The sequence below is a fragment of the Scyliorhinus torazame genome, chromosome 13 (genome assembly GCF_047496885.1).
Source record: "Scyliorhinus torazame isolate Kashiwa2021f chromosome 13, sScyTor2.1, whole genome shotgun sequence".
NCBI classification, from domain to species: Eukaryota; Metazoa; Chordata; class Chondrichthyes; order Carcharhiniformes; family Scyliorhinidae; genus Scyliorhinus; species Scyliorhinus torazame.
Genome location: NC_092719.1, coordinates 44256500 through 44280846, shown reverse-complemented (window position 1 = coordinate 44280846; position 24347 = coordinate 44256500). Strand labels below are relative to the sequence as shown.

The 24347-nt window shown below is 52.2% G+C and overlaps 1 long non-coding RNA gene across 3 annotated transcripts in view; it reads left to right on the top strand.

Moving 5' to 3' along the window:
- LOC140387685 (uncharacterized) overlaps nt 1–24347 on the top strand; it is a 73175-nt gene that overhangs the window by 13399 nt on the left and 35429 nt on the right. Inside the window, exon 2 of one of the 3 annotated variants that reach the window (XR_011933942.1) lies at nt 236–359. The exons of 1 other annotated variant lie outside the window; for it this stretch is intronic. This is a non-coding gene — a long non-coding RNA (uncharacterized lncRNA). Of the gene's footprint in view, nt 1–235; nt 360–3423; nt 3552–24347 lie in introns of those variants that run through there. One more of the 3 variants, XR_011933943.1, reaches the window with a different exon arrangement.

Here is a 24347-nt window from a genome sequence, read left to right as displayed (position 1 = left end):
TCGACCAGCATTAATTGCCCATCCCTAACTGCCCTTCAGAAGGTTATGGTGAACTGCCTTCTTGAACCGCCGCAGTCCATGGGTGTAGGTACAATGCTGTTAGGAAGGAAGTTCGACAATTTTGAATGTAATCTGCAAATGAATTGTGACCCATTACCTGAATATAGAGTGACTGGTAGCCCGTGTATTGTAAATATTTCAGTCACTGCTGACACCGTTTTCTCTGTCGTTGTAGACTTCATCACAACATAGTTATGGTAATGGCTATAGTACTCAATGTGGACCCTCCTTATGGAAAAAGGCAACTGTTACATCTTCCCATGATCCAGCCAGTAACAGTGTGAAGTGTACTGATCCTGGTGGGTAAGGTCTGCTGACAAGTTGACATCCGTGTTTTTGCAAATTGCTCCACATCTTTCTCCATCCCTGGCTACCATACTTTGGTTTGTAAGTTTTGATTGGAACCAATGACTTCCTATTGAGCTAGCATCACCAGTCTAGGCCTAAACATCATTGTATTCCAAGTCAAAGCGAGGAAAACGGGAAAATTAATTCTTGTCGGCAAGATCTCATTTGCTGATTTTCCCCGCCTCTCGCTGGTGATGTAATGAGGTTTATGCTCACAAAGGGTGGGATCCTCATATTAATAGATTAACACACATTTTCATCTCATTACCGAGCCCCCACTCCCCGCCACAAGATCCCCCTTCACTGAATATTCAAATCTCTCTGACATGATATCACATAGACGAGGTTTACAACAGCTATTTAACAATGTGAATCAGTCAGGGAACCACCCTGGGGGTGCAAAAGTAAGTATAACCCCCGGGGGGGGGGGGGGGGGGGGGGGAGAGGGTCATGCCCAGCCACTGCCCTGGTACTACCCCTTGGCACAGGATGACCTGGAAGTGCCAACCTGTGCTAGGGGCTAGTGCCATTGCGGACCCTCTGGGGACCCCCATTGTAGGGGTGGGGGGCATTCGCATTAATTTTGTTGGGGCGAGCACCCGATGCTGATGGTGGTGGGATTGGCGGGGGAGGGGGTAGTAGAGCACTGATGCTAATGCTGCGGTGAGGGGGGAGGGTGGGTGGAGCGCCCAAGATGCTTATGTGTGGGGGGTTCCCGTGTATTACTTTATCATTTTCACAGTGTGCAGCTTTGCTTACTCTCACCACTTGTTACGAACAGTTTTCTTGAGGCCAGTCTGAAAACATATCAAGTCAAAAGGGGGGGGTGTAGTGATCTGTACATCTGTACATACATCTGTACATACACCAGGGACTGCAGCACAGATGTGACAACCACAGCATCACTAGAGGGAGCATCAGAGATGGGTATAAAGGGTCGAGCCCAAGGCAGGATCCGCCTCTTTTAGAAGCACAGAGCTAATGAGCAGCAGCACACAGGGATAGCTCAGCATAGGCAGTTTACCTTAGTTTCACTGGTCATACCTCTTGACTGTTTTATATCTAGTTGAGCTCTGGAAGCAGAACAAACCCTTTGAATAAAGTGTTTGTGTTAACTGTAAGTCTACAGTTGTTATTCAGTATTTGAGAATAACATACTCTGTACTTGTCATTGCTCCCTGTGCAGCATGAACTGCCACAAACTGCACAAATGATTCAGCTTTCTTCTCTAATTAGGATCTGTGTGTTTGAACCTCCCTCAGTACTTGTGACAGCGGGTCAGCAATGTTCATCTTTCCGGCCCTTCTGGCCCACCTTGTGTTGTACTGCTGGAGTCTCAAAACCCATCTTTCGATTCTGACACTCGGCTCGGACTTCACAGAATATATAATCTCCAATGGCTTGTGATCCATCACTAATTCTAACTCAATACCAAGTATGCGCAGAACATTTCACGTGCCCACACCAATCTCAGGGCCTCTTTCTCTATCTGAGAATATCTCCTCTCCATACCCGTCAGAGGTCTACTTGGATAGATAATGATTCTCAGAACTTCAGCATGCATCTGCTCCTAATCCTACTCGCCTAGCATCTGTCATGGCTTTCATTGGTGCATTTAGATCACAGTATCCCTAGATTCAAGCTGTCCATCAAAATTCTGAAGTTCGCTTTCTGTTCTTCATCAAATCAGGGCAGCACAGTAGCACAGTGGTTAGCACTGTTACTTCACAACACCAGGGTCCCAGGCTCAATTCCTGCTTAGGTCACTGTCTGTACGGAGTCTGCATGTTCTCCCTGTTTCTGCATGGGTTTCTTCTGGGTGCTCCAGTTTCCTCCCACAAGTCCCAAAAGACGTGCTTGTTAGGTGAATTGGACATTCTGAATTCTCCCTCAGTTTACCCGAACAGGCAGCGGAATGTGACGACTAGGGGATTTTCACAGTAACTTCATTGCAGAGTTAATGTAAGCCTACTTGTGACAATAAAGATTATTATTATCATCATTGGAATTTAGAAGAATGAGAGGTGGTCTCATTGAAACATATAGAATTCTTAATGGGCTTGACAGGGTAAATGCTGAGAGGATATTTCACCTCATGGGAGAGTCCAGGATCTGAGGGCATCGTCTCAGAATAAAGGGGTGCCCATTTAAGACTGACATGAGGAGGAATCTCCTCTCTCAGAGGGCTGTGAGTCTTTGGAACTCCTTGTCAAAGAAAGCTGTGGGGGCAGAGTCCTTGTGTATGTTTAAAGCTGAGATGGATAGATTCTTGATCAGTAAGGGAATCAAGAGATACGGGAAAAGGCAGGAAAGTGGATTTGAGGAACGTTGGATCAACCATGATCCTATTGAATTGCAGAACAGGCTCGAGGGGCCGAACGGCTCACTCCTGTTACTATTTCTTATGGTCTTATGGTCTAAATCAGCACTGAGAATGCTCACTGTTCAACCTCTGTAATGGATCAGCCACGATAGCAAAGCTTGGGATGTGCCTTTTATAATAGTTCACGAATCACAGAAACGTCTCACAGTGCTAGTATTTTCTGGTCTTTACCTGGATTCATTCCGCCATTCGTGAGTTTATGCCCCATGAATGTTAGCTCTATTGTGCCTAGCAAGCACTTTTCTGCAAGCCCTGCTGACTGCAATCTAGCCTAATCTCAGCCTCTCATTATGTTCCTCGTTATTGGCTCCAGGAATAATGACATCGCCTGCGATATTAACTATATAACAGAAGAAAATAAATACTTTATGTAAAGTTTTTGTAATATTCCTGAGATAAGACACCATTTAAATGCAGTTTCTCGCTAATGATTATCTGGACCAGGAATGCAGTAATCAGAATGCTCCTGCTAAACTTTGCTCTCATTCAAAATATCTAAGTTGTAAATGATCTCTGAGCTCAGTGGAATGATCTCTTAAGTACTGGGCTAAGTTCAACTGCAAATGTAAATTCTGCAGACCTTGGACTGTTGAAATCCAGTAATGCGGATGCTAAAATGGAATAGCAGCAGCCTGACCATGTGAAATTTGGAGTTATATGGTTAGGATTAAAATGTACTTTACACGAGCTGGTGAAGGCAGATAGCACGTGATAGTAAAGGCAGAGTGCGTGTGAAAGTATCATCCGGGTGCTGATCAGGGTAAGGACATGAAGCATGTGCAGTGAGACTGGGTGTGTGTTTTAGTGAGTGCTCTGATTGCTGAAGTCAGAGTGGAGTAAAGATTCTGTGGCACTGCACCTCGATATCCCTCGGCTGCACATTTCATAACATTGTGCACTGCCAAGACCATGATTTGGCATGAAACTCCGAAGAGTCAGATTGGACACGAAGCGTTAATTCTGTTTTTCTCTCCACAAATGCTGCCAGACCTGCTGAGCTTTCCTGCATTTAGTTCAACTGCAATAGTTGATAATGTGCAGCTTGTTCTTTGAGGTGGTTTTCATTGTAAGGACAAAATTGCTTGGGAGTAAGTGTGTCAACTACGGGAAATAATTCTCAGTCAAATTGTCACATACAGCTCCTGGCCTGCAGGCTGCAGAACAGCTCTCTCCATGTTGACCTCCTCCTTTTCTTCATGCTCTTCCTGTACAACTGCAGTCTTCATCTACCTGCTCCATAATTATTACTCTTTGCGTGGCATTAAAGCAGCATGCAGCAGACGACAATGTTTTAAAGACCTACGACGGATTTAGAAGCTGGCCTCTTTAAGGATCGTACATCAGGAGGGTCATGTGACACCATCACCCAATGGGAATCAAGCACGGAGATCTTGATGCAGAGCACGGGCTTTTGCAGCCAGAGTAGATTTGGGGAGAGGGGGGCACGGTGGTACAGTGGTTAGCACTGCTGCCTCACAGCGCCAGGGACCAGGTTTAATTCCGGCCTCGGGTGACTGTCCCTGTGGACTTTGCACATTCTCCCCGTGTCTGTGTGGGTTTCGTCCGGGTGCCCCGGTTTCCTCCCACAGTCCAAAGATGTACAGGTTAGGTGCATTTGCCATGCTAAATTGCCCCTGAGTATCCAAAGATGTGCCGGTTAAGTGGGGTTACGGTGATAGATAGTGCAGCGGGGTAGAGGGGGGATGGGGGATGGGGGAGTGGGGGTGTGGGCCTAGGTAGGGTGCTCTTTCAGAGGGCTGGTGCAGACTCGATGGGCCAAGTGGCCTGCTGTTGCACTGTAGGGATTCTGTGATTCTAGAGCTAGTAGGGATCAGATTGTGAAAGACTTTGTTCAAATAAATCATTATAATTTGTTATACATACTGATTGGTGGTCGCCAATCCTTCCTTTACCTACAGTGAAATTTACTGATTTTCTTTTGTCAAATGACTAATTCGACTGCCCTGCTGCCTTGTCCTGCCACATTTTTAAACTGGTCAACAAAAAAAAATCATGGGGTGGGTCCCATGGCGTCACACTGTCGGGGCGGGCTTGTAACTCCGCCAGCAGCTCAGGCGTTTAAAAGATCGGAAGAACATTTTGGAACTCCCACTTGATTCTCTGCCCTCTCTGCCATTGTCAACACCCTCCCCCCCCATCCCCGCAAGCAGGAGTGTAAACTGCCCCCCCCCCACCCCCTTCCCTGAGGTTTGAGCTGTGCAGCAACATCAAACAACTAAATCACGGTTATTGCACTCGCTGGTGTTCCCCATAGTAATTTGTGGCACTGGTATCTATGGTCTGAGGTTAGACACTATCTGGACGCCTATAAAAGAGAACTACAGCATTCAGGGGTATGGGGAAAAGGCAAGGTCAAAGATCAGCCTTGATCTCATTGGATTGGTGAAACAAAGTTAATATGCAAAGTAGTTATCCCTTTCCCAGACCAACGGCAACATGAGGAAAAGGTTTTTAAAGCAGTAGGTTGTTAGGATTTCAAGTGAGAGTGTGGTGGAGGCAGATTCACTTGTGCCAGCTGTGGCTCTGTTGGTAGTAATCGCAACTTTCCACCAGAAGATTCCGAGATGAAGTATCAATCGAGGGCTTGAGCCCAAAAATTAAAGCTGGCAGTCTTGTGGAAATGATGTATTTCCAGAGGTGATTTCTTTGGAATGAGTCATCAAATCGAGGTCCTGTTGCCGTCTCAGGTAGATGTTAAGGACCCCATGGCACTATTTTGATGAAATGCGGTGGAGTTAACCCTTGTGCCCTGACTAATTATCCTTCAATTAATATCGGAAAGACAGATTAGCCGGTCATGATCATCTTACTGATTATAGGCACTTGCTGTGAACATATTGCCCACTGCATTTCCGACATGAGAACAGTCTTTACACTTCAAAAGTACTTCATAGGCTGTAAGGTGCTCTGAGATGCCACCCATATGAAAGGGGCTATATAAATACTGATTTAGCTTAGTTGCCTGGACAGCTGCTTCATGATGCCAAATAAGGCCAGCAGCACGGGTTCAATTCCTGTACTGGCTGAGGTTATTCATGAAGACCCCACCTTCTCAAACTTGTCTGAGGTGTGGTGATCCTTAGGTTAAATTATCACGTCAGCTCTCCCCCTCAAAGCGGAAAGCAGCCTATGGTCATCTGGGATTATGGTGACTTGACTTACTAATAAATGGAAATTTTTCCTTTGTTTGCAAAGGCGAATTGTATAAGCTACCTGAAGAAAAAACATTTACAGGGCCACGAGGAAAGGCTGGGAAAGTGGAACTGGCTAATTTGCTATTGGAGAAAATTGGCACAGATGTTGGAAGAATTTTATTTTTCTGAGTAGCATTGTTTCTTGGCCATGTTTGTATTAGATTTGACAGGAAATGTCCTGATGAACATCTGGGTGCCCCCCATAATGCCTTAGTATCTTGAGAAGACTGAAAACTAGTAAAAGAGCGTGTCATCTCCAGTTTTCTGTCTATTTTCCACTGGCATTGTTCTTGCCCAGCAGATTCATGGCACTGTTTGGCCCCAGTGAGTTTCTACATTGCCAGTGAAGTCTCTTGGGTTAATTTTGATGTTGGGCAAACAACTGATGTAACATAATTGCCTGGCTGCACTTTCTGGTCACAGAGCGCCCCAGCGATTTGGAGGTCCCATTTATACCTGGCGGGCAAGATGTGAGGTGATGAGCCAATGTCGCAATGCATATTGATTGATTGAGACATCAAGAACAGAGAGTGGCAGCCTCCAGCTAGATACATTGCAGAGGTTGGGGTGGTTGTGGTCGGGAGGTCGAGTGTGGGGCTGCAGTAGCCCGGATTATTTTTGTGGACCCTGAAGGAGACTATCTGGATTTTTAAAATTTGTTCTTGAGATGTAGGCTTCATTGGCAAGGCCAGCATTTATTGCTCATCCCTAATTGTCCTTGAGGAGGTGTTGGTGAGCTGGCATCATGAACCACTACAGTCCATGTGGTGTAGGTACATCCACAGTGCTGTTAGGAAGGAGGTTCCAGGTGTGGTACTCTGGTACCCTGGTGGCAACTAGTGTGCAGCCTATGATGCCCTGGGCAGGTAGGAAGCAATCCCAGAGCTCTCTTGAGTTGAATATTAGGGGCATTGGAGGTAAGTAATGGACTGAACACTGGCAAAACAGGTGACCTGCTCAATGCAACTGTGCACTCAAAGGGAAATTAGCTCAAAGTCCCTTGTAGCACCCTGGAGGGAGCTGCTGGCAGAGAATTCAAGGACTGTTGTGACTTTGAGGCCACAGCCCCTGCTCCAGCAGAGAACACCTGTTGCAGAGGGCTGCAGTCTATGACATCAGTACTCTGCTCCTGTACATTAACTCAGGAATTCCTGGAAATGCTCTGGAGTGTGGTGGGGAAGTGCTTGCTCACAATCTAGGAGAAGCTACAAGCCACATTGATTGATGGTTGCAAGGCAGGAGTGCATGTGACAACGCCGCAGGTTTACTTTCTCCCTAGTTCACTGGGTGGGTATCTAAATGCAGGGTGCCTGGCAGATACTGAAAGTAGCACTCGTGACTGACCCCTTTCAATCTGGAGGATCAGCATAGGTAGCTAAAATGGGGAAGTCGGAAAAGGGTGATGTCACTTGGACCTTTTAGCAGGGTTTTTGGACAGAAGCATGAAAGACTGGCAGCTGGACTTGCAACCCTGAATTCTGCGTGCAGGCCTGTGGCCACAGGGAAGTCAAGCCAATACAAATGTCTTGAGCCGATAGGTTTACTGCCTAAACAGGATCACAGTGGAGTCAGAAATGTACAAATTCAGATCAAACATGTACCTGTTAAATCTCTGACCTGGATAAAAATCCAACTTCAAGCTGGCACATGCATGGCAAGTGTACAATGGAAATGGTCCCTGGAATCAGATCCCTTCCATTCTAGCAACGTTTGGAAGACACTTTGCCTACGGACAGCCAACCCATCCTGTTTACATGCTGACTGCTGTGTAATAAACCGTAAAAAGAAATAATTATACATTTATCCAGCAGCAATATTAGTAACAGGATCAAGATTTTACAGTTTTACAGCAGCACAAAATTAGATTTGTCTCCATAAATGTCAGAGAAATATATTTTTATCAACTTTGAAGAAATAGGAATTATTGTTTGCTTCCTGAACTCTTGAGCTGTGGTTTGGAAGCGCAATGGATGGATGATTGACTGGGAGGGATCTCTTTGATTTATTTACATTAAAATTAAGTTTTGCTTCTGTGGTCATTGCAACAAGATTTTTCAGTTATGGTACAAAATCAGCAGAAAGATTTCCGAATCCTAAACTTAAAACTTTGAAGACCCACATTGTGCGGCACGGTGGCACAGTGGTTAGCACTGCTGCCTCACAGCACCAGTGACCTGGGTTCAATTCCGGCCTTGGGTGACAGTGTGGAGTTCACATGTTTCCCCCCCGTGTCTGCGTGGATTTCCGCTGCGTGCTCCGGTTTCCTCCCACGGTCCAAAGATGTGCAGGTTACGTGGATTGGCCATGCTAAAGATGTGCAGGTTAGGTGGATTATCATAGCATTTACAGTGCAGAAGGAGGCCATTTGGCCCATCGAGTCTGCACCGGCTCTTGGAAAGAGCACCCTACCCAAGGTCAACACCTCCACCCTATCCCCATAACCCAGTAACCCCATCCAACACTAAAGGCAATTTTGGACACTAAAGGGCAATTTATCATGGCCAATCCACCGAACTAAAGATGTGCAGGTTAGGTGGATTGGTCATGCTAAAGATGTCCAGGCTAGGTGGGGTTATGGGGATAGAGTGGGGAGTGGGCCTAGTGCACTTTCAGAGGGTCGGTGCAGACTCAATGAGCCGAATGGCCTCCTTCTGCACTGTCGGAATTCTAAGACCTATGACCTCGAAGATCACAGCTCACATTTGACAAGTGAGTACATTTTCAAGATTGGTGTGAGGAAATGCTTCTCAGATTTATTTCCAAACACCTCAACTGCAAAACGTGATGATAGCTGAGCCTGCAGGATTCTGCCGCGGATTTTCCTTGCAATTTTGTGCTGGTAAATTGCCAATTTACATGGGAGATAGTGTTGTAGTGGTAATGTCATTCAACTAGGAAATCGTGCTCAGCCTAATGCTCTGGCACATGGATTCAAATCCCATCAGGTAAATTGGTGGAATCTAAATTCAATTAAATATCTGCTAGGGTAAGCGGTGACATCATGGTATTGTCACTGGACGAGTAATCCAGAGACCCAGGGTAATGCTCTGGGCCCCTGGGTTTGAATCCCACCATGGCAGATGGTGAAATTTGAATTCGATAAAAACTTGGGGTCGGATTTTCCCTTCTGGGGACTAAGTCGGAAAACGGGCGGGAATCACTCTGGACTTTTTCCTAGAAAGTCCGGGGTGATTCTCCGTCTTCAGGAGGGCTAGCAGGGCCCCGGCGTGGGTCCCGCAGCTCCGCTGCCGGCGGGGACCTGCAGTTACACCCGCGTGGCCGCGCATGCGCACAGTGGCCGGCTGCGGGTCTGCACGTGCGCGCGGCTGCCGTCTTCGTGCAGGCTCCCACGCAACACGGTGGAGCCCTACAGGGGCCTGGCACGGAGAGACATACCCCCCCCGGAATGAGCGTGCCCGCCGATCGGTAGCCACTGACCGAGCGCCTGGCCACCGTGGAGGCTTCCCCCAAGTGTCGGATCCCCCCCGCCCCCCCCCCAACCAGGATGGCCCCCGCAGCCAGAACGGGGAGGTCCCGCCGGGTGGGACCACAGCGGAACTCGGCGCGTACTCGGCCCATCCAGCATGGAGAATCGCCGTGGGGACCGGGACCGGTGGCACGTCAATTGTGCGCGTGCGACTACTGACGATTCTCCGGTTGCCGGCGAATCGCGTGCCGGCGTGGGAGCCTATTTTGGGTAATTCTCCGCCCCTGTGCCGAGCGCGATTTTGGCGCGGAGGGTTGGAGAATCCCACCCCTGGAATCTAATGACCATAAAACCATTGCCAATTGTTGTAAAAACCTATCTGGTTCACTAAAGTCCTTCTGCGATCCTCACCTGGTCTGGCCTATATGTGACTCCAAGCCAATAGCAATGTGGCTAACTCTTAAATGCTCCTAAAATGGCCTAGAAAGCCAGTTGTGCCAAACCGCTAGCAACATGGATGGACCACTTGGCATTGTGAATCCATTTGACTGTCTCGACCTTGAAAATTCCTCCATACTATCATTTGGGGGCTTGTGCAAAAATTGGGAGAGTTATCTCATAGACTTGCTAAGCAACAATCTGACATGCTCATATTCTCGGAATCATAAGACCATAAGACATAGGAGTGGAAGTAAGGCCATTCGGCCCATCGAGTCCACTCCACCATTCAATCATGGCTGATTTCAACTCCATTTACCCGCTCTCTCTCCATAGCCCTTAATTCCTCGAGAAATCAAGACTATATCAACTTCTGTCTTAAAGACACTCAACGTCCCGGCCTCCACCGCCCTCTGTGGCAATGAATTCCACAGACCCACCACTCTCTGGCTGAAGAAATTTCTCCTCATCTCTGTTCTAAAGTGACTCCCTTTAATTCTAAGGCTGTGCCCCCGGGTCCTAGTCTCCCCTGCTAATCATACCTTACTTGAGCTCATCTTTACCAACCTGATGACGCAGACGCATCTGCCCATGACAATATCAGCAGGAGTGACCACCGCCCAGCATATGTGAAGATGAAATCCCGTCTTAACATTATGTGGCACTACCAGCGTGCTAAGTAGAATAAATTCCAAACAGATCAAGCAACTCAAGTCTGAGCAACTATAAAGTGCTGTGGGCCATCAGCAGCAGATCTGCAACCTCATGGCCCAGCATATTCCCCACTCTGCCATTAACATCCAGCCAGGGGATCAACACTGGTTCAATGAAGAGTGCAGGAGGGCATGTCAGGAGCAACACCAGGCATACCTGAAAATGAGGTGTCAACCTGGTGAAGCAACAACACAGGACTACTTTCGTGCCAAACAGCATCAGCAGCAATTCATGGACAGAGCAAAACGATTCCACAACCAACAAATCAGATTTTAGCTCTGAGGTCCTGTCACATCCAGTCGTGAATGATGGTGGACCATTGAACAACTCACAGGAGGAGGATACTCCACAAACATCCCTATCTCCAATGATGAATGAGCCCAGAATATCAGTGCAAAAGATAAGGCTGAAGTATTTGCAAGAATCTTCAGCCAGAAGTGCAAGTGCAAAATTTATCTCGGCCTCCTCCAGACGACCCCAACATCACAGATGTCAGTTTTCAGCCAATTTCATTCACTCCATGTGATATCAAGAGATGGTTTAAGGCCTGGATACTGCAAAGGTTATGGATACTGACAATATTCCGGCAACAATACTGAAGTCTTGTGCTCCAGAACATGCTGTGCCCCTGGCTAAGTTGTTCCAGTACAGCTACAACACTGGCATCTACCTTGCAATGTGGATAATTGTCCAGATATGTCCTATGCACAAAAAGCAGGACAAATCCAACCCGGTCAATTACAATTCCATCAGTCTACTCTTGATCATCAGTAAGGGAAGGGAGCATCAATCTACAAGGCACAAGTCCGGAGTGTGATAGAATACGTTCCACTTACCTGGATGAGTGCAGCTCCAACAACATTTAAGAAGCTTAACACAATCCATGGCAAAGCAGTCCGCTTGATTGGCACCCCATACACAAACATTCACTCCCTCCACCACCGATGCAAAATGACAGCAGTGTGTACCATCTAGAAGATGCACTGCAGAAACTCATCAAGGCTCTTTAGACAGGATCTTCCAAACCCACGACTACTACCATTTGGAAGGACAAAGGCAGCAGATACCTGGAAACACCACCAATTGGAAGTTCCCCTCCAAGCCACTCACCACCCTGATTTGGAAATTTATCACCATTCCTTCACTGTCACTGGGTCAAAAACCTGGAACTCCCTCTCTATCAGCACTGTTCACCACCACTTTCTCAAGGGTTATTTGGGGTGGGCAACAAATATGGTCCTAGCCAGTGATAGCCACATCCTATGAATGAATAAAACATATTACTAAAATAAAACAAATTAAAAGATAGTTTCAGTAATTCTGATCATGATGCCTTCTTCAATGCCGAAGAATAAGGAGAGGGAAGAGAGAAGAGGGGAGGAGGGAGCAGCGGGGTGGGTGGGGGGGCAAAACAGCTGGGGCAGTCAATGGGGGCCGAGAGCAAAGGACCCGACAGCAGGGTCAAAAGGTCCCAGATCAGAACGGGGGCAAGCACACGCTGAACTAACCCTGTCAGGGAGGGCACCAATACCCTGTAAATAAAACCGCCAAACGAGCTGAGACACTGTACATCCCAAAGTTTCCCTCTTCCGTCTTTTTGATGGAGTGAGCACAGGTAAATAACTAAAATCCTGAAAATATGTAATATAGAATGTGAGGCCAACATAATACTTAAACAGTTAGGGGAGATGAAACAGGGGAGAGGGTTTGCTTGACATTGGTGTTGAGGGGAGGGGATTATTCCTGCTATGATGTGTTAATATATGCTCTTTTTGCAAACTTTGTAAAAAATGATTACAATTTCAATAAAAATAATTTATAAAATGATACCATTATCAATTGTTGTAAGAACTCATCTGGTTCACTAATGTCCTTATAGAGAAGGAAAACTGCTGCCCTTACCTGGTTTGGTTTACTGAATCCATATCCACGTTGACTCTTAATTGCCTTCAAAGGATAATTAGAGATGCGCTGCAAATATGGCATTGCTCACCACACCAAATGTCCTAATTTAATTTTATAAATACACAAATGTTTCACTAAGCTGGTGTGTTACACTCGAGTGTCGTGTCCTTGTGTTATGTTTTGAAACACCAACTGGCTTCCATGGTGCCAAAGCTGCATAAACATCAAAAGCTTTCTGAAAAAAAGACATAGGAGTGATGTTCGCTCTGGACACAGGCCGAATCTTATTGTAGATTGTCCATCAGGAAGTCAATTGGAAGGAAAATCGGGGGGATATATTGGACAGTTAATCCACTGGTGCCAATTTTCTGTCCATTTCTAATTTGTGATTTTCCCCAGGATTTAAGGAAACTTGCTCAAATGTACCATGTTTGTAGTGAAGTGGAGTGACTCAAATGTCATCATTGCCTTGTTGCTCTGTGTCTCTTTAATAATATCACACACTTTTCTTTTCCTTATTCTACTCTCTTATTTTTATATCAACATTCCTTAATTCGTTGTTGCTGGGTCAAAGTCCAGGGATATCCTTCTTAACAGTACCCTGCATTGCTTTCACCACAGACTATAGTAATTCAAGAATGCTGCTCGCTATCCTATTTTCGGGCAATTAGTGATGGGTAATAAATTCTGGCCTTGCTAGTGACATCCACATCTCTTCAACAGATACAAAATATAGATGATCCTTGAAGCTATTAGCTTCAGGGAGGTAGAGACAGACAGAAATTATTTTATGTGAAATCCTTACACGGTAACTATGAAAACCAGGACTTATAAGTGTTTATGGTAAAGTGTGCTACAAGATGACAAGATGTGTTTCTCCTTTATAATGCTGCAGGAGGCTGATACAGGTTCTCAGAATACATTAAATGCTTCCGACTCAAGTGTTCAGCTGGTGCTGAAAACTATGCTGACGGATTAACTATCCCCCAGTGAATTTACATGATTGGATCCGATCAGGTTACTGCCTTATTCTGTTTGTTGCTGAAGAATATCCATGCAACATTTTATAACATCCATTGAAAATTCTATTTGATTCCTCCTTATGTGCACATCTCTCCTCTTGGCAAGCAGCATGAGAACAGATTCATTTATTGCTTGGACATGTCAAGGAGACATATTAGAATTGCACCATTGGAGGCATAGACTGGTGCTTTCAGGAGTTGAGGTGCTAAAAGCCTTCTTCCTCAATATGGTGTGTGCTATTTTTCCTGACCTTAGGGTCAAGGGTGGTGCCTGATATGTGTTTTCAGTAGAATGAGAGCCTGCTGGGTCCTTGCAAATACTCTGGCGTGTTTCTTGCTGGAAATCACTGGTAGGCAGGTGATAACACTGCATAAGTTGTGGAATCAGGTCCTTAGCAACTTAGGCCCTTTGTATTTCTTGTAAGGAGAGATGTAGGGTATAGATTCTGAGCCATCTTTTTCCTCAAAACGCACTTGGTGCAAAATCTTGCACAACACCTAAGACCATCTCATAGGTATGAAGAAAGCTGCCTTGAGCCGAATGTTATTTGGGGGTTGAATTTCTGCACGGGCTCTCCCAAACATTGACTGTAAATTCAGTGGAGGAGCTTCAGAAACCATGCAAATATCGAAAATAAAACATCTGTTTGTCAAAACCTTGTTCAAGCCTTTTTGTCAAAATTACAGCAAACATGTATGAAACCCTCTGTAGAAATTAAGTCCCGATGAAGTGTTCATGACATTAACTGTGTGATTCAAGCTTGAATGTTCCGACGAGCCATTTAGGATTAATCAGGAAGATAAAAGCAAATTACTGCGGACTCTGGAATCGGCAACCCCCCCCCAGAAAATACTGGATAATCTCAGCAGGTCTGACAGCATCTGTGGAGAGAGAAGGGAGCTAACGTTTCGAGACTGAGTGACTCTTTGTCAAAGTTGCATTCATCAGGTTCCAATAACAGTTATTTTTTCTGTTTTTGTTTAATTTCTTCATCTTTCTTCCTTTTGATTTTCCCATTACCCTGGCAATGTATATCTGTATCCATCCTCACAGAGATACACGGGCTACACAAGTCTGGGGTATTTTTGCCTTGGATTTTCCCCTTCAGCTTTTTGAAGAAGACCAGGGGCGGGATTCTCCGACCCCCCCCCCCCCCCCCCCGCCGGGCCGGAGAATCGCCAGGGGGGCGGCATGAAGCCACCCCGACGCCGGCTGCCAGATTCTCCGGCGCCGGTTTCTCAGTAGGGGTGGGAATCGCGTCGTGCCGGACGGGGGCCGTTGGCAGCAGCCCCCCCCCCCCCAACCGGCGATTCTCTGCCCCGCGATGGGCCGAGTGGCCGGCCGTTTTCGGCCAGGCCCGCCGGCGCATATTACACCAGGTCCGTACAGGCAGGACCTGGCTCTGCTGGCAGCCGGCGGAGTCCTCAGGGGGGAACGGGGGGATCTGGCCCACGATCAGGGCCCACCAATCCGCGGGCAGGACTGTGCCATGGGGGCACTCTTACCCTCCGCGCCGGCTGGCGTAACGGTCCGCCATGGCCGGCGTCGAGAAGAACCCCCATGCGCATGTGCGGGGATGACGCCAGTACACGCTGGCACTCCCGCGCATGCGCCTACTTGTGCCGACCGGCGGAGGCCCTTTGGGGCCGGTTGGCACGCTGCCAAGCCCTTCGGTGCCGACTGGCACGAAGCCAACCCTGCCGTTGCCGGCCTAGCCCCTGTAGGTGCGGAGGATTCTGCATCTTCCGGACGGTCCGCGCCGGAGTGGTTCACGCCACTCCTCGGCGCCGGTACGACCCGCCCCGCCGGGGAGGGGAGAGTCCCGCCCCAGATTCTCCCACTTTACCTGCCAATGATAATGCACTTATGTTATATTCATGTTCTGCAGATTTATTGTTGGGGTGAAACTCAATTATTTCACATCGGGCAGAATTTTCCCCCAAAATGATTAAGTAACATTGCGGGCTCGAAAACCAGTGCACTATTCCATTGCAATTCTCATCATAATAATTTTTTTGCAAGGGGGAGTGATTTGCACCGACACCGAGAAGGGTGGGGCCTAAGCACGCTGACAAACCCAGCTTCCCGAGATTGGGACATCATTCATCTGAATGTCAATGTGACAGTGAAGGCCCCCATCCCACCCCCTCACAACATTGTCTGCAGCGGGGCTTCAGTGCCCCGCTCCCCCCCCATTCCCCCCCGGCCACCATCCTCACCAACATCGGGGCATCACTCACCCACCCCCTTCCCCTCCCCACCACCAACCTCGTCATCATCGGAGTTTCAGTACTGACCCGTTCCCACCATTCCCACCGGCATCAACCATCCACCGACCCCCTACCTGAACCCACCCCACCACTACCACCAAGGATTGCTGGAATTGAGACATCGGGGCCCTCCCAATGGGTCTCCATGCAGTCCCTTCATCTTCTCACACGTATCAAGGCCGGGATTCTCCGATAATGGGGCTATGTCCCCACGCCTGCCAGAAAACGGGCACGAATCACTCCAGACTTTTTTCAAAAAGCCCGGAGTGATTGTCCGGTTTTGAGAGGGATAGCAGGGTGCCGACGTGCGCCGTGCAGCTCATGCTGCCGCTACGGTGCCCTGCACTTCCGGCTGCGGGTCCGCGCATGCGCGTGGCGGCCGTTTTCGCGGCGGCCCCCGAGCAACATGGCGGAGCCGCACAGTGGGCCAGCGCGGAAGAAGATATGCCCCCCCCCCCGGATCACGCGCGCCCACCGATCGGTGGCCCCCGATCGCGGGCCAGGCCGTCGTGGAGCCCCCCCCCCCACGGAGTCTGATTTCCCCCGCCACCCCCCCCCCCCCAGCAGGACAGTCATCGCACCTGTGAGGCCGAGCTCCCGCAGGGTGGAACGAGGTTAGAACCACGCCGGCGAAACTCGGCCGGTCGACCGCGGAGAATCAGCGCGGGGGCCTCTTTCAACGGCCCCCGACCAGCGCCCCGGAGACCCCATTCTCTGCCCCCGCGCTGAGGGCGATTTTTGGCACGGAGGCTCGGAGAATCCCGGCAGGTTCCCCCCACCAATCGCTGGTACCAGGCCAGCCCACCCCCAGGTGAGCAACGTCCCGCTAAATGCTCCCTTCGTACCCCCCTTTCAGGCCCTGCCCCTTTCAGGTCCTGCCCCTGACAGTGCCAACCTGGCGGATACAAGTAGTGATTTCTGCTGGCTTCCCGCTACACCGGTTGGGGGGGGATATATGTGAATCTTTAAATATGCTAATCAGATTACATCAGCTGTCATGGACTGGGAGAATTATGCACTGCTCGGTGATTGGCGCAATTCATGTTTCGGGGCTCTCCTGCCATTCTCCCGATATTGCGGGATTTGCACCGGTACAACGTGGCCGGAGAATCGCCCCCCCCGCCCCCCCCCCCCCCCCCCCCACTCCTCCCACTTGAGTGTAAACTGAGTTGGAGATCCAAACTGATTCCAAGCAATTCAGCAAGAATGTATCCCTCCAGGAAATCTCAGTTTCCTTCATTCAAGTGTGCAGGCTGATACTGACACCAAGGTGAAGCTGCATTCACACTGTAACAGGTGCAGGGTCATGCCTGGCCTTTATGCACAGAGAGCCTCAAAGTCAATTTGTGCAGAACCACTCAGTGGAAGCAGAGTCGCTGGATATTTTCAAGGCAGAGTCAGATAGATTCTTGATTAACAAGGGATCGAATGGGGACAAGTAGGAACGTGATGTTCAGGTTACAAGCTCGACCAAAGAGCTGTCAATGGGTTGAATGGCCATCTTCTGTTGTGAATCGTTCCGTGGCGGCCGGTAGCACAGTGGTTAGCACAGTTTTTTCACAGCTCTAGGGTCCCTGGCTCAATTCCCGGCTTGGGTCACTGTCCTTGTGGAGTCTACACGTTCTCCCCGTGTCTGCGTGAGTTTCCTCCGGGTGCTCCGGTTTCCTCCCACAGTCCAAAGATGTGCAGGTTAGGTGGATTGGCCATGCTAAATTGCCCTTTGGTTAGGTGGGGTTACGGGGATGGGGTGGAGGTGTGGGCTTAAGTAGGGTGCTCTTTCCAAGAGCCGGTGCAGACTCGATGGGCCGAATGGCCTCCTTCTGCACTGTAAATTCTATGATTCTATGATTCGAATGCACATAAACCCACATTCAGTTCCACATGTGGGTTAAAGCCAAGCATGATTCTCCACCCATGATTTCCTGGCAGCGTTGCTTCAACTTATTGTATGATTCTGGCTGAACATTCACTTAACCACAAAGTGAAATTATCAGGTAGAGAAGTTAATGTTGTAAAATTACACTTTTGTAATAGCTTACCACAAATGTTAACAACAAAGGAAACTTCACAGAATAGAAAGCGAGCAATGACTTGTAAAATGTATTCTGGTATTGTAGCTCTCTAGGGAATTTATTGCTTTCTTTAAATTATACAAAATAATCTCTGAGAATAGATAAAACCCATTCTTCCACAATAACATTTTGACCATTTCAAAAATTATGTGTTGTCAAATACATGCTTTGAATGTTATTGCATTAAACATATAATACAATTTGTAGTTGTAAATATACTTCCTATTGTCATGTGCAATTTTTGCAACGTAACCCAATGGAAACAACATGACTCAGTCACAGACCTTAGCCAAGCCCTAAATCAGAAAATCTTTACTTTAACAGTGACCTTTTCCGACTAAATTAAAATCTATAATTAACACATTGGAAAAAGCTTCTGTGGACAAAGGAGATGCAGTAATAGCTATTGCTTTACTTAAATTGATATCGCATGGAAAGCGAATACAGTATTGAATGACATGCAACATGCACTGAGAGGGACATGGGGCGGGATTCTCCCATTCGGCGGCAGAGTGTCCACGCCTTCGGAAACGCCGTCGCGTTTCACGATGGCGTGGACAGGCCGCTGGGAGTACTGATTCTGGCCCCTACAGGGGGCCAGCATGGTGCTGGAGCGGTTCACGCTGCTCCAGCTTCCCATCCCGGCGCAAACTGTGCACCACGCCAACCCACCCATGCATGGTGGCCTCCCTCAATGTGCGCAACATGGCGCGGGAGTTCAGGGGCCGGCGCGTATGAAAATAGGCCCGGTCCGCCGATCGGTGGGCCCTGATCGCGGGCCAGGCCCCATCGGAGGCCCCCCGGGATCGGAGCCCCCCCCACCCCTCCCCCCCCCCAACCCCCCGGAGGCCGCCCCCTGACACTGCGCGCAGAGTTCCCGCCGACTGTGACCAGGGGCGTCAGTCTCCGACCCCCCAGCGGGTCGGAGAATGGCCGTTGGCCGCCGTGAATCCCGCCCCCGCCGGTTGCCGAAGTCTCCGAAGGGAGAAAAGTCGGCGGGGCGTTAATGTCACCGCTGCCGTCGGAGAATGGCACGGGTCTGCGCAAGGCAGCCGATTTTCGGCCTGCCGATATTCTCCCTTCCGGATGGGCCGAAGTCCCGCCGACGTGATGACCGTTCACGTCGACGTAAATTAAACCTCCTTTTCATCGGCGTGACCCTGTGCTCCAGGTTCACGCCGACCAGCGTGGAGGTGAGTGACGGCCTGGGGGGTTGGCTCTGGGCAGGCGATGGAGTGGCCGCAGTCTGAATGCGTGAGGAGAGGTGTGTCTCGGGTTGTGTGTGTGTGTGTGCGGCGGGAGGGGGGGGTGGTTAGAGTGGGCTGGGCTCCGGGGGAGTGCCGGGAGGGGGGTCCGTGCCGGGGAGGGGGATGGGGGGTCCGTGCCGGGGAGGAGGTTGGGGGGGGTCCATGCCAGGGTGGAGGTTGGGGGGGGGTCCGTGCCTGGGAGGGGGATGGGGGGTCCGTGCCGGGGAGGAGGTTGGGGTCCGTGCCGGGGTGGAGGTTGGGGGGGGGTCCGTGACGGGGAGGGGGATGGGGGGTCCGTGCCAGGGTGGAGGTTGGGGGGAGGTCCGTGCCGGGCAGGGGGTGGGGGGTCCGTGCCGGGGAGGAGGTTGGGGTCCGTGCCGGGGTGGAGGTTGGGGGGGGGTCCATGCCGGGGAGGGGGATGGGGGGTCCGTGCCGGGGTGGAGGTTGGGGGGGGGGGTCAGTGCCGGGGAGGGGGATGGGGGTCCATGCCGGGGAGGAGGTTGGGGTCCGTGCCGGGGTGGAGGTTGGGGGGGGGGGTCCGTGCCGGGGAGGGGGATGGGGGGGGTCCGTGCCGGGGAGGGGGATGGGAGGTCCGTGCCGGGGAGGGGGATGCGAGGGCAAGTGAGTTGGTCCACCTGGCCAGGTGCCAGCCTCCAACAGTTGGACCCATGCGGTCCATGCTACCTGGCTGGGGGGAAGGAGGGGATATGGGCAGTGATGACATGTCATCGTTCCCCTTCCACCCACCAGGCCGTCATGTTTTCCGATCATCCAGCGATGTTGGCCGCCGTGGCGGCAGCCGCTAATGTCTATGTTGCCCTGGATGAGGAGGAGGAGGAGGAGGAGCGTGCCAGAGAGGCGGCGCAGGCTGCCAGCCCCCAGGCTGGAGGGACACCTGACCGACAGGACGAGGAGGGGGAGGAGGACGTCGCGGCCCCACGGCAACGGAGGCACCGGAGGGCGCCCCGTGTGTACCGGCCCCGGCAGTTATACCAGGACCTCACGGACCGGGAATGCAGAAGGAGACTCCGGATGTGGCGGGAAACCGTGGCACACATCTGCCACCTGCTGGCACACCTGTCACCACGTGGCACTGGCGGGGGACACCCTCTCTCCGTGTCCGTCAAGGTTACGGTGGCCCTGAACTTTTATGCAACGGGGTCATTCCAGGCACTGAGTGGGGACCTGTCCGGCATATCGCAGACATCGGTGCATCGGTGCATCCGGGCAGTGACAGATGCCCTATATGCCATGGCGCACCGCTACATCCACTTTCCCGTGGACTGGGCCAGCCAAGATGCCCGGGCCGTGGGCTTCTCTGCCGTGGCCGGGTTCCCCATGGTCCAGGGCGCGATCGATGGGATGCACGTCGCCGTGCGGCCACCTGCAGATAACAGGGCCGTGTTCACCAATAGAAAGGGGACCTATTCGATGAACATACAGGTGGTCTGCGACCACCGCATGATGTTCCTGCACATCTGCGCCCGTTACCCAGGCAGTGTACACGACTCATACGTGTTGTCGCGGTCATTCATCCCTGGCAAGTACGAGGGACGCCATCCCCGGCTGAGGGGCTGGTTGCTGGGCGACAGGGGCTACCCATTGCGATCGTGGCTGATGACGCCTATACGGAGGCCACGCAATGAGGCGGAGAACCGCTACAATGATGCCCATGTAGCGCCAAGGGGAGTGATAGAGAGGTGCTTTGGCGTGCTGAAGATCCGTTTCAGGTGCCTGTACCTCTCTGGGGGCACCTGCATGCGGCTGTGACACTGCAGCGCACGGTCCTGTCCTCTGCCCGGGGGATGTTGATGGCGGCACAGGGGGAAGGGGGCAGACTCAGCTGGGGCTGAGGTAAGACCACCCCTCACACACACACTTGCGCTCAACGTACATGACACCCCCGCACGCTTTGGACAGAGCACAAAGGCAGCTTCTGTAGGTGTAACATTGACTTTAAAAACCAAACGAGTTCATGCACGTGCCCTAGCCCCTAAAACTCATCTGTGCCCTGCACCCGTGCCAACTTACTCAGTGTCTAATTGTTTGGCCTTACGGGCCCTTTGACTATGTCTACGTGGTTCCCCAGACGGTACAGCAGAACTGGAGGTGGACTCCTGTGATTCCTGCCTTCTGACACTGGATCCCTTTGGCGGCCGTTTCCTGGTGCGTCCTGGCCTAGATGGGCCAGGCTGTGGCCCGGGCGACTGGGATGGCGAGCTGCCAGCATGTCCTGCCCGTTGCCCACCCGATGCACCTGGGACGGAAGGGGGGGGGAGTCCGAGGTGTCGCGGTGTACCGGGACCTCCCCTACAGGGGGAGCCGGGACGGACCACACCACCTCCTCCTCCCTCGGGGTGCCCGATGGCCCCCAGGCTTCTACATGGGTGGGGGATGCGAACGGACTGGCCATCCGACGCCCCCCCGACATCTGGCGCTGCCAGTCCTGGAGGCGCGTGCTGGTATCGACAGGGGTCTGCAGGTTTGCAGCCATGGAGCCCAGGGGGTTGGCAAACCCTGTCTGTGACAGTGTGACGCCGGCTCGCACATGGCCACTGGCGCCGATGCCCTCAGCGATGGCCTGCAGAGACTGGGCCATGGCCTGCTGAGACTGGGCCATGGCCTGCAGAGACTGGGCTATGGCGTTGAGCGCCTCTGCCATCTGGCGCTGGCACTGGCTCATGGCCTCCTGTGAGAGGGCAGCCATGTCCTGGGCCACAGACGCTGCCTGCACGGAAAGCCCCAGGCCTCGCAAACCGTTCCCCATGTCTGACACCATCGCACACATTGCCTCCACCGCGGACGCCACCCATGCGGTGTCAGCCTGGGTGGCACGCATGACCGGCACCACTCCCAGATCCTGGACGCGGGTGGACTCCTCCACCTGCGACTGCAGCCGCCGCAAGCCGCCCGTCACCCTCTTCACTCGTCTCCGGGTCGGTGGTTGCATCGGATCTATGTGTGGGTGTGGTAACTCCAGGAACCCGGGATCCATCTAGGCGGCAGATGTTCGCTTGGGCTGGGCTGCCCTCCGACCGCCCGGCCCCTCTGCTGCTCCTACCTCCACCTGCTGTACCGGGACGGCTGTGTTGTGTGCACCAGTGAGTGTAGCAGACGCCTCATCACTAAAGTGCCCAACCGAGGTGAGTGTTTCTGCGATGGTGGAGGGTGTTGGTGACAGCAGTGGCGTTGTGTCGTGCTCTTCGTCCCACTCTGAGTCCATGGCACTTTGGGGTGGGGGTTCGCCTCCACCCATCCACTCTGAGTCACTGTCCGGTATTTTGTCTTCCTGGGTAGTGCTGTCCCGGGTAGGGGTGTCCTGGGCAGTGGTGTCCCGGGTAGTGGTGTCCCGGGTAGTGGTGTCCTGGGTAGTGGTGTCCTGGGTAGTGGTGTCCTGGGTAGTGGTGTCCTGGCTCGGATGTGACGGGGGCCTGTGGCTGCCCCCCTCGTCGCTGGGTGGTCGCCCCCGTACGTGACGGGGGTGTCCTCTCCCTGTTGCTCCAGGTCTCTCCGTCTCCCATGGTGTGCAAGGGGCATCCTGCGGGCGTCGCATGCTGGAGGGTCCGGGTCTCTCCGTCTCCTGTGGCCTCCGAGGGGCATCCTGCGGGCGTCGCATGCTGGAGGGTCCGGGTCTCTCCGTCTCCTGTGGCCTCCGAGGGGCATCCTGCGGGCGTCGCATGCTGGAGGGTCCGTGTCTCTCCATCTCCCGTGGTGTGCGAGGGGCATCCTGCGGGCGTCGCATGCTGGAGGTTCCGTGTCTCTCCGTCTCCCGTGGTGTGCGAGGGGCTTCCTGCGGGCGTCGCATGCTGGAGGGTCCGTGTCTCTCCGTCTCCCGTGGTGTGCGAGGGGCATCCTGCGGGCGTCGCATGCTGGAGGGTCCGTGTCTCTCCGTCTCCCATGGCCTCCGAGGGGCATCCGGCGGGCGGTCTGCACCTGCGGGGATGGGTGCCAGAACGTTTGGTCCTGCGATACACAATGAAGCATGCATGGTTAGACATCAGGCAGTGATCAGGTGATATGGGGGAGGGGGGATATGGGGGAGGGGGATATGGGGGAGGGGGATATGGGGGAAGGGGTATATGGGGGAGGGGGGATATGGGGGAGGGGGGATATGGGGGAGGGGATATGGGGAAGGGAGGATATGGGGGATGGGGGAAGGGGGGATATGGGGGAGGGGAGATATGGGGAGGGGGGATATGGGGAGGAGGGATATGGGGGAGGGTGGATATGGGGAGGGGGATATGGGGGAGGAGGGATATGGGGGAGGGGGTATATGGGGAGGGGGGATATGGGGGAAGGGGGGATATGGGGAGAGGGATATGGGGAGGGGGAAATGGGGAGGGGGATATGGGGGAGGGGGGTATGGGGGAGGGGGGTATGGGGGAGGGGGGATATGGGGAGGGGGATATGAGGGAGGGGGGGAAATGGGGAGGGGGGATATGGAGAGGGGGGATATGGGGGGGATATGGGGGAGGGGGGATATGGGGAGGGGGGATATGGGGGAAGGGGGAATATGGGGGAAGGGGGAATATGGGGGAAGGGGGATATGGGGGGAGATGGGATATGGGAGGAGGGGGGATATGGGGAGGGGGGAAGGGGGGATATGGGGAGGGGGGATATGGGGAAGGGGGATATGGGGAGGGGGGATATGGGGAGGGGGATATGGGGAGGGGGATATGGGGGAAGGGGGGATATGGGAGGGGGAATATGGGGAGGGGGGATATGGGGGAGAGGGGATATGGGGGAGGGGGGATATGGGGGAAGGGGGGATATGGGGGAGGGGGGATATGGGGAAGGGGATATGGGGAGGGGGATATGGGGAGGGGGGATATGGGGGAAGGGGGGATATTGGTAGGGGGAATATGGGGAGGGGGATATGGGGGAGGGGGAAATGGGGGAAGGGGGATATGGGGGTGGGGGGATATGGGGGAGGGGGGATATGGGGGAGGGGGATATGGGGGAGGAGGGATATGGGGAGGGGGATATGGGGGAGGGGGGATATGGGGAGGGGGGATATGGGGGAAGGGGGGATATGGGGGAGGGGGGATATTGGGGAAGGGGTGATATGGGGAGGGGGATATGGGGAGGCGGGATATGGGGGAGATGGAATTTGGGGGAAGGAGGGATATGGGGAGGGGGATATGGGGGATATGGGGAAGGGGAGATATGGGGGAAGGGGGGAAGGGGGGATATGGGAGGTGGCATATGGGGAGGGGGGATATGGGGAGGGGGATATGGGGGAAGG